Source organism: Pagrus pagrus (genome assembly GCF_965226575.1).
Source record: "Pagrus pagrus genome assembly, chromosome: 9".
Lineage (NCBI taxonomy): Eukaryota > Metazoa > Chordata > Actinopteri > Spariformes > Sparidae > Pagrus > Pagrus pagrus.
In genome coordinates this window covers 17,533,159-17,544,586 of record NC_140193.1, presented here as the reverse complement: position 1 = coordinate 17,544,586, position 11,428 = coordinate 17,533,159, and positions in this window count along the sequence as shown.

The following is an 11,428-nucleotide window of genomic DNA, read 5'->3' as shown; positions in this document are numbered from 1 at the left end:
ATGTTAGGCATCTCTGTGGTCACACCTCAGTGCCTCACAGTTGGCAAGGCTGGGCTTGCAACAAATCACACTCCACTGACAGCCGCGCTCGTCTTTCGCTGCTCGCATCCTGTGGAACTGCAGCAACAGCAACAAAAAGGCCTGGAAGCCAAGGACAGCAAATTTAAATATTACTCAGCATCAAAAATCTAGCCCAAGTCTATCTGCAAATAAGGACCAACGAGTTCCGATCAGATCAGAGAACTGTGAGCACATGGTGGAGGCATTTACCCCGCTTGTAACCTTAGAAATGGCTTGGAAACCTCTGCTCCGGCAAATGGGGAGGTCTGGCGGGGGAAATGTATTGTCTGGGCACTCTGGAGAGAGGGAACAGATGGGGACGTGCTCCTGTTGTTGGGCCAACAGGACACTCGAACAGACAGATTGCACATTTACATTTACGCCTCGGAACTGGAGACATTACGAGCCGTTGCTTTATATCGAGTAACATGGATCGTTTCATCCAACATAAAGCGGGCGCAGCAGATATACACAGCTGTCAGTGCGTGAATGTACAGGTTTACAAATTCAATGCAGACGTTAAATAAAAAGTATCTATATGTAATCAGTTTTATCTGGAGGCTGGTAGGAAACAAGCAGAAACAATTGCCAGCGTTGTTCCTGGGGACACAAATGTATTCAGATTATGCCTGGTGGTCAGAGTGCATCCCAAAATCCTCTAGTTTGATTTTATCCCATCTATCATTATTCTCTTTGGCAAACACAATGCCATTTATTCCCAGAAGAATTATAGGGCAGCACTGCAGAAGACAAACAATTTACTGGCACTTTGCCTCACTGAACAGCACTGTCAGCCTGCCAGGAGCCATCCATTTTAAACAATACATGTTTTGCTGCTGCACATTTCTTGGACACAATAACTCACAGCATCCATGGAAGCATTCAGGTTAAGCCAGCTACTTATAATAATAGAAGCGATTTAGACGCTGGGAATCCGAGCGCTCATTACACAGATTCCATTTTATGCTTAATGAAGTTAGATAAACAAACGTAGATCTGATGAGCAGACAGGATGTGCTGGAAATATACCATCACCTCTATTCGATATATGGCGCTCTAAACTAGCTCACCTTTAAAGAGGGAGAGCAGATAAGATCCTTCTTGGCAGGCTCCTCTGCATTAACTCCCTCTCCTACCGGAGTGTAAATTAAGAGGGGAGCCAATGCAGTGTGCCGAGGCAGGAATGTGGGCCTGAGGCAGAGTGGAGCGGAGCAGCGGGATGCTCCACGGGAGCTGGAGGCCACATTATGCTGCAGCAGGGCTGGGGAGCTCGGTGTCTGACAGCAGCGCGCCCTCAGTGGACACACCAGGACCACTGCCACCGTATTCTCAGGACATTTACATTATTCAAAGATAAATGCATTGTCAATTTTGTGTCTCCCAACACTAGATATGTGTGCCGCTTCACTCCTCCCACAGCCAAAGGTGGGCTCACCTCCGCCCGCCGCAAGACACAGTACAAATGAAATCAAATGTCTTTCTCAGTGGTGCAGAATTACTTAACCCTGCACGCTGCCACTGTGCTCTTGGATTTTAGATTGTTATGCAGAGGCCTGTAGGTAAGGTGAACAATGGAGGGAAGAAATATGTCTTTGCATTTGGGTAGTTTGAAAATGTGCGATTCACATTGTGGCTGAGATTTAACACAGAATGAGGATTGTAGCAACAATAATAGATATAATACGTTAACATTTCTGCAATAGAACGTCTAAAACCAATTAGACCTTTGATATATATTAGGTTTTGAGTTGTGTAGTTACCAGATATTTCCAACAAGGTACGTTTGGTCGCCTGTCTCTGTGACTTCTGGGTAAATACCAGATGATACATCAGAGAAGGGAAGTCAATGACCGTGACACAACGTAATGTGAACAAAACTTGAATAATTACCTTGTCTATGAACATTTCTCCCGGAGAAGTCCAATAGATTTTCACCGGTAATGGTATTTCTTTTAACAATAAAGACAACAACTCCTATGATCCCACAGTACTTCACAACATCATAAAACTACGTTTTAGTATTCATTGTTTTGACTGAGAGACCCCTAGCAGTTAATCAGATTACCAAAAGGTTTGTCTGTTAAAGCTTGTCATTGTTTTACGTTACTTCAGATCCATTTTGCAGTTAGCAATCCATCCCTCCTCTCTACATTACCACACTTGCACAACACCTTTCCTTTTTTCGAGGCAGCTGTCTTAGCCTTACTCTTTTCTTAAAGCGTTTTTCGTTGTTTGGCCTTTTTGGTAATATAAGCGCTCACTGGGATCGCTGATATTAGTAGCTCTCCCTGTTCCACCATTGCCAGTAAACAGGAGGGTCCTACTCTCTATAGCCCCATTCACACTGCCCTTTCAGTGTGGGAATCATGCGGCGATTCTCCACATCGGCGTCTGTGTGAAGGTTTCAGATGCAGAGAGGGTGGGCAGTTTTGCTGCGGCTCTGATGCGGAGGTAGTATCAGAGCCACAGCAGAGGCGAGACGGCGTCTGTGTGAATGGAAAAGCCGGAGGCGCAGATCAGGGTTGTGTCGGTCTGATGGTGTTCACAGTCTGACAACTAAACAGATCCTTCACTCATCAAATAAAAGAGAAATGTCCCACACTTCAACTCACAAAGCAACGTTACAGGACCAAACAACAGTAATGTGGTAACTGGTCGTGTCTTTGGCAACTTATTTGAGGAAAGAAATACCACATCCATACATGAAAAAGCCTCTGTCGTCCTGCCTGTCCTACTGACTCTTTGTCACATTTCTGCCCAAAAAACAGCGTCTGTCCCGGCAGAGAGCCAGGTGGCTCCCGCAGTGGACTGGCGGTGAATATGAACTAACCATGTGTTTACCTCCTTCCACTATTGTGTTGTTGTAGTTACTGTCTCTGGCAACTTGTATTGAAAAAATCACTGTGGTGGTCAGCCCTCCCAACGGAAACTTCAGTGAACATTCCCCCAGAAAAAAGCATCCATCCCTGGATGAGAGAGTCAGACAGCGTCTGCTGCTTACTGATGGTGATTATGTAATTATGTAATTTAGGGCGAAAAACTTCTCTTTGACACTTTCCACGATGCATGGTGGGTCAGGATCTCAATCACAACACATAATAACTGCATCCATATGATTATAAATAGTCAGCCAATACATGTTTAGATTAACAGGAGGACAACAGGGAAAAAAACATGGATCTCAACGTCATGATGTGTACTGTCACGCCTCTTTTGGATCCACAGCACCGGCGTGCTGTATGAATTGACACACTGGTGCAGCTTTACGCTGGAGCTGCTTGGTTCAGTGTGAACGAACAAAGGTGGAGAAAGAGTCTTTGTGTGAAAAGGGCTAATGTGTTCATGAGCAGACAGGAGCGCATCTTGATGACATTCTCTGTACTGATTGGATAAAATGGACAGGGATACCAGAAAAGCAGGTTGAGAAATACTTGGGTTACTGATCAAAAACTACAACAATGATTACTTTTGGAATATAGAGCTATTAAACATTCATTTTAAGATAAACTAATGCTTACAGCAGCTTTAAGTCACATCAGCTTTGGTAAAAGTTCACTTCATAAATAATACAATATAAATTAAAATATTGTGGCTAAATAGTAAAGTACCAATTCTTACCAAGATATATACATTAAAGAAATATTCTCTTTCTTATCTGTACTGAACTGTCTATTACTTGAAATGTGAAACTCAGGGAAGACTTTTTTATAAAGACTGAATTGTTTCAGGGAAAGTAAAATATTTGTAGCAAGTTGTACATTACGTTAAAGCTGTCAAACTTGGTCTAGATGTCAAAAAGTAAATGATAAAATGCAGTACAACTTTACATTTTAAGATTGTGATAAATACAGCATCACACTTTGTAGGGTACTGTAATACACAGAATATTTATAATGTGTGACCCAAAACATAGTCCTTCCCATTTAGTTCTGTGGAAAACAGATGCATCCAAATACCACACGTAAAAAATGTCAGTCGACATGGTATAAAGAGCTAGAAAGTTCAAGCAGGGTGATGGTTGGGGTTGATGTAAGGGTCAAAAAAACACAGGAACCCAGAGTTTGTGCCAGATGTAAAACCAAAAGTCAATGTTGAACTGTTTTAACTTGTATCTGTAAGTAAACAGATGTAACGTATGCAACTTGCATCATTTGTAATATCCTATCTTCTTGAACTTAACCACGTAGTTTAGTCATCTATTTCAACTTGTTAAACATGCAAACATTAAAACAATTGTTTTTCTTATCACATCAAATCTATATTCAATTATATTTAGATTTTATTATTTAGATTTATTGTGAAGATTGTAGTTACTGCACTTTGCTGCTGCACTACCTATATATCTTTTCAGGTAATACAACGACAGAGTGAGGAATTTGTATTTTTAGTGTCATAGGTCAAATAACTGGTTATGATTTTTAAGACATTAAAATTACTTGAAGAATATGTATTTATAAAGAAGATAATTGCTGTTCTACCTGTAATGCATTTGGCTAGATAGTCAAAAAACTCAAACGCCATTTTTCTCAGTTTCCTGGTTAGCATAGCTGCGGTTAGTCTTCATAGGGCCGTGTGGATGACGATAAAGGCCACCTGACTATAGATCTGCTTTCCACATATGTTAACCGTAAAGATTGCCGTACTCACTGCATGCAGTTTGAAAATGTAAAGTCTGGTCATTTGTCCACAGATTAATGACACCAGCTGTCCTATATATCTTATTCCTCTGTGTCATAAACTTCCATTATTGTCCTGAACTATTAACGAAACACATCAGTGAGCCACACCGTTACACTGCATCATAGGTTTCTTCATGGCCATGACCATGAACACTGTAGTTTATTTTAAGTCAACCACATACACTTTCTGCTGCTATGAATACTTGCTAGAGCATCAAACGTGTATTAATCCACCCCTGAAAATAGTCCCTAACAAATTTGCTGTTTACTCCTGTTTGAATAACATTTGTTAAAAACGACAGTGGCCAGGTGTTTGAGGAAATCGTCTAGCCTTTTATAAAAAACGAAATTGTGTATTTGTCATAGGTATAGACATTTACATCTTCAGTTGGAAGAAATGCAGTGGGTGCTGCGTGCCCAGGCTTTGAGAGAGAGACTAAGTCATTGTAGATTTGATCTTTTCAGGAGATTTGTCAAGAGGTAGAAAAATAGCCTCCTATAAATGTGCATTTCTATTGATTTTAATGCCACACACTCCAAGTCAGTCTTTATATTTCAGATATTGTTTCTCTACAGTAAATTTTCCATCACTGTGATATTGTTTCTGCCCTGTGAGGATCCTGCGTGTCAGACTGATAGAGATCTACCTCACATCCCCAGCAGACCTCCGACGAAGCAGGATCCAGTTTCCACGCTGCCGTCGGCTGTGAAGGGAAAAGTTACGCGGGGCAGACTGAGGGATCAATGTTGAAACTTCCTTCCATGGATGAATTGTTAACTTTAATACTGAAACTTATGAATATAGTTATTCATTCAACAATCCATCTCTCATATCTAAAAGTCACAGACTATTTTACTGAAATAATGTGTCTGGGATTACAAATGAAAACCACACAGGATCATTCTTTATCCAGCAGACAGATTAAATTCCAAACCCTGTTACTGTAATAGGCACACTTGTAGCTTGCCATGAATTAGAGCTCTAATTATATTAGGTACTATTTTAAACAAAATAACACATTTCTTATGATCCATAGGTGTAATTTATAGCAAAGCCAGGTTCATTTTCCTGGGCAATCAATTTCGTGGCGTAGCAGAAGACTAATATAATTATGTAAAGCGCTGAGAGCTGAGTATCGCAGTCAGCACAGAAGGGCTTTTCGAAGATAAATGAAGATGCAATTTATTCACTCATAATTTCATACAGAAAATGCCGTGAAAGAAATCCATATGAGCATCAGAAAAGGGTAGAGGCACTAATACTTTTTGATATAGTCTACCAGAGCATTGTAGTCAAGGCTTGGGTAATGTATGAGTTACTTCAGGTTTCCTCACATCAGTGAGCTATCTTTCACACGACGAAGGAGGAGAAGAGCCTTTTGGCCAAGCCCTCTAAATCATACCCGCAGGAGGGAGTCATTTATTATAGTTACAATTATATCAATATCACTAACACATAAGAGCTGCCATAAATCCACGCACATCAGTTTCTGCGACAACATGCATGATCAATGTAGGGGGAGGTCTTCAGCTGCTGTTACTCTGAGCAGTTTGGTTGCAGTTTTGTCACAGTTTTATGAATCAGCAAGCCTCCACACACATCAGAGAAAGTGTGTGTTAAAGGTTAAGATCTGTAATTTAAGTCTTTATTCATTTGTCATCTTTCTTCACGGCTCCTCTGTATATCTGCATGATCTTCATGGAAACACTAACCCATAACCCTGCTGTTGTGGCATACTGTGTGCGCAAAACAAAGGACCACCTACACGTCACTGGAAGTCCATTTTAGTCAGCTGCAGGGGCCAGTTGGAGGAGAGGAGGAGCTGAAGAAGGGGCTTGAAATGTAAATGGGGAGAAAATCTACATCAGTCGGTTGTTTCTCAGTTGTTTGCATCCAGCACTGCAGTCTTATTTCAGGCTCTCCGCCTTAAACAGTTTACATCAAACGCTAAATAACAGTATTTTATTGTAATAAATAAAGCAGTGTATACTTTTGTTTATACAGCAGCACTGTCATTTAAATTACAGCCAGGCTCGGGGAGTAATGGAATACATGTAACGTGATTATGTATTTAGGATACAAAAAAGATAACTTTATTCCATTATACAGAAAAAAAAATTAATTGGATAACAGATACATTTACTAAAAAGGGGATTACTAACAGGATTACAATTTTAAAATAAGGCATGATATACTAGTAAAATGTGATTTACTTATTGATATTTCTTTTCACTTATCTTAATTTGCATGTTGATTTTGAAGTTATCCAAAAGTGATGGAAAGTGATCAAATTACTTAAATTACTTTAATATTGTGATACTTGGATTAGGTTACTGACTACATTTTAACTAGTAGCTGTATCTGAATGCATGTTTTAATTAACCCTCCTTACCCTGAACCACATGTCCATGACAGTGTAATACTTCGTTATACGGTATGCCAGTAAACGGTATAATACTGTACATAGGCATTGTAAAACATTACACTGTAATAGTGTACTTCATTATACAATATGCCAAAAACTACTGTAGTTAGTTTTACTGTATTTTACGCTGGTATGAAATACAGCAACTACTCAATAACTGTAGCCATTAAAGGTGCAATATGTAAGAATTGACCACCTGTCAAATTCAAAACAGAAAGGGGCAGCATATCGCTAGAGTAACTGCTAACTGTTGCTAACAAGCTGCTTATTAGCTCATTTAGCCGTGCATCTAGCAGTCCAGACAGAGATTTCAGAAAGCCGTGGGAGTGTTGGCGTATACACCACTAGCACACGAGCTAGCTGGTTAGCATGCTAACTTCAGTATATATCTTTGCAACACAATAGACGTCACATGATTTGCATTCTGTTGATGATTTTAATTTTTTGTCATATTGCACCTTTAAGTTACTGTTATTTTGACAAGCATTTTTTAAGATTAAACTGTTTATTTGGTCATTAAATGATGATTTTTCCTTTGGTAAGTGTGTATGTGGACATTTATTTCCCATGCAATATCCCCTCTCTAATAATATACCATGAACAAAACAGATGGAGACCTCTGCACCCTATAAAACAAGTAATGATTACTCACATGGCTGTGATGTAACCCTGCAGTGGTTGTTTAGTCTGTTTCCTTTCAGAAGGAACAGGCTTTATGAGTTGCCAAACAACACAGATGCCCCCTCCACTCCAGCAGAGCTTCTGCCTCCTCTGCTCATACACCTCCACACTGTGTGGGGAATCCTTAATGACAGCCGAGGCCAGAGAACAGGAAGGACTTGTGACAATGGCGTCCTCTAACATTCACATCCTCTGTCAGTATTTACAGACGGTCAGGGTGTGTGAGACAGATCAGTTTTCCAGACTGCTTGTGGTGTCTGATAGCACAGAATTACTGAACATCGACACAAATGAGGCTCTGTGTGGAGACAGAAATGAAATGCTGACTGTCAGTTTAATGCACTGGAACAGAAATGAGGATATAAAACCACCTGCCCTCTAGGTAATATCTGCACTGTGCAGGTGAGAGTATGAATAGTTTATATGAGAAAACTGATGAGTAAATGAGCATCAGATGGGGGAAAAAAACACAATTTTGAGGCAAATTGATTCCTTTATTTGACAAAATATGACTCTTTCATATATTAACACATTCTCTTTGTATCAATAAACATTAAAAATTCAACAACGTAATTTTATTTAGCAACTATTACATCACATAATGGCATAATAACAGCAGCCAGTACATTTATAATAGCATCGTGTTATCTCTGGAAACATCTATACACACACAATTAGTATTAAACTTCATATTTAAATGGTTTTGTTGTTCAGACAGAAAGAGACATAAAAGTATGTAAATTAACAAGTAAAAATCAATCTAATCTAGAACCTTTACCTTGATTTAAAGGACATTTCCATCAGCATACACATTAGGCTAAGTTAAAGCATATTACTCTGAAACTGTATCCTGCAATATGAGACATATGAGCCATTTGTTGTGCATTAGCTGCCCTGATTTGATTTAACTTTTGCAAACATTAAAGTCACAAATCAACAACAATAACAGAGCATGCACTTTACAGGAAGAAAAGAAACAACAGCTATTGCTCGATTAGAGGAAATGAATGAGTCGAGGGCTGCTGTGATACAAACCAAAGCAGACCTCCAGGCCCCCTTTTCATTTCACGTCTCCTGCTCCTCGCCACATCAAACTGCGGCTTTATGTCAGCTTCTGCTGAGCTGAAAATCCTCTCTGGTTGTGAAATTCAGTCCTGATCCGATCATAATCCACAGTGTCTTCATTCGGTGCCAATGAAAGCCCTGATGCGAAAATGCGAAAATCAGAGACATGTTCTCACTCGTCTTAATTTCTTCTGCAACGTTTTCACAACTCGTGCTCTCCTCCTCTTGTCTCTCGAGCCAGCGCGTGTAAAAAAAAATAAATAAATAAATAACAGCCCTCTTGGGATGGAGATGAATGCTGCTCACTTGCACACAGAGGAATCATCGCGATATGTTCTGCCAGAGCCGACGCAACTTTCTCAGAGGCTGATTAAAGGATTGTGTTGTGCAGTGGAAAGAGATATTTCTGTGGTCATAAATAAATCTAAGACGCTTCTCTGACTCTCCCTCTTTTTTTCCCTCTCTACTTCACTTTGAATGAAAGGCTGGCTCTCTCCCGGTGGTCCAACATCTAGGCTCTCTGTCCATCACCTCAACAACAACAAACAAACAAACAAAAAAATAACCAAATGTTTTAATTGAATAAACCGGTCTTCTTCTGCTCTTCTGTTGTTGGGATGTCCTGAGAAGAGGTGGCTGTTAGCACCTCTTGTTCTCATTAATAGTTAGCCTACAGTAGGGCTACAGCTACTTCCCCATATGTAAATATTAGCCTCCACTGAGCAGGCGTGGTCTGCTCTGCTTTTATCCAATCAGGAGGACAAAATGAGCTCCCAGCTGCACTGACTGCTCCAACAAAGCTCCTCTAGGTCTACACAGGCATGGGTAACATTTATTTGTTATTTATGCAGTTGAATGGATGATCTAAAGTCCAAATCCTAATTCAAGAAGAACATAAAACAAGTGCATACAGTCATTTTTTGTTTTGTCCATGGCAGCTCATTAACAGCAGTGATAAGACTGAAGTAAAGTGAGAGGTGTCTGATAGTTTTCTAACCAGAATGTCTTTGTTTTGCAAATTAAAGGAACTGTGCTGCTGCTATTTCCAATTGGGTTGAAACTTCCTGTTCGCATGCAAGATTGTTGAATTTGATCCCAGCTACACCCATGTTCAATTACAGAGTCAGATGGTGAGGATAAAAATCTGAAACTCCATTTGCTCCATTTGGTGCTGCAGCAGCGAGAGTCTGACTTTTATTTATCCCCATTTGATCACATCAAAATTAAGAGTTTATCATGATGATCGAATGAATGAACTATTTATGTGAAAGGTCCGCTGTGTAGTTTTATGCCCAAACAAACTGAATAAACAAACTATCTTTGTTTTGTTGACTGAATAAACAAACTGACTTTTACTTTGTTTATGTGGCGGACCCTGCCACCTTTTCAGCTTCAAACAGTGTTCTGGGGACCTTATTTTCCTCTGAGAACAGCTTGTTTATTCACTTATGGAAAAAAATATATATTTGTTTGTATTATTACCTCATTAATATTATAAATATTACAATTCTGGGTTTGAATTTCTTCTCCAAAAACTACATAGTGCCCCTTTAGAATTACAAATGTGATCCTCTCAAAGCATGAAGATGTTTTATTCTACACTGAATAATTGAACTCTTCAATGCATTTTCATTCAAATCAGCTCATTTTCATACAGAATTATGCAGATCACATAAAATATTTATATGATTTTATTAAAAGTCAGCATGTTTTAGGGAGGGAAACACTTTTTGTTCATATTTTCCAAATGTTATTTCATGAAAACTATTTTAAAGGCTTGGTACATGAATGGGCTGTGCGGTGCAGGGAGCTGCAGTGGGGGAGATGAAAGAAAGAAAGAGCTCACCCAGGGTTAAAATGGCCGCCATCCACTGACTACTGAGGTGATTTGTAGCCCATTGTAGTAGCTCATAGCCAAAATCCATGAATGAAACAGGATGAAATCAACTTAAAAGCGGCGCTATTGGAGGATTTAGGGTAATACTCGCGTGCTGAGTCACATTCAGTTAATTGTCTGAAACTTTTCTGTGTGACCGAGAGACCTGCACGGGTTTAAAGTCACTGATGATTTCTGATGCGCTCTCAAATCCGAGGATGTATCATCTCAGAAAATGTGAACACAGGAGGGTTTTTTTTTCTTTCTTTCTTTTTCTTTAAACTCTCCCCCACCATTACAGATTGGGGCTGCTCGGTTTGAAATGTGTTACTTGGATTTGGAATGCAAATGCTTTGTTCACAAGGAGGAGGGATCAGCGAGGAGCCTGAAAGCGACGAGTTTTTGATTAATGAGCTTTGAAATGGCTCTCCAGGAGCAATAAAGGATGAACTGCTCTCTCTCTCTCTCTCTCTCTCTCTCTCTCTCTCTCTCTCTCTCTCTCACACACACACACACACACACACACACACACACACACACACACACACACACATATATATATACACACGCACATCCATCGTTGCATCATTCCCAAAGTCAAAGCATTTATTTTCTTTCTTTCTTTTTGTTTTGTTTTTTTG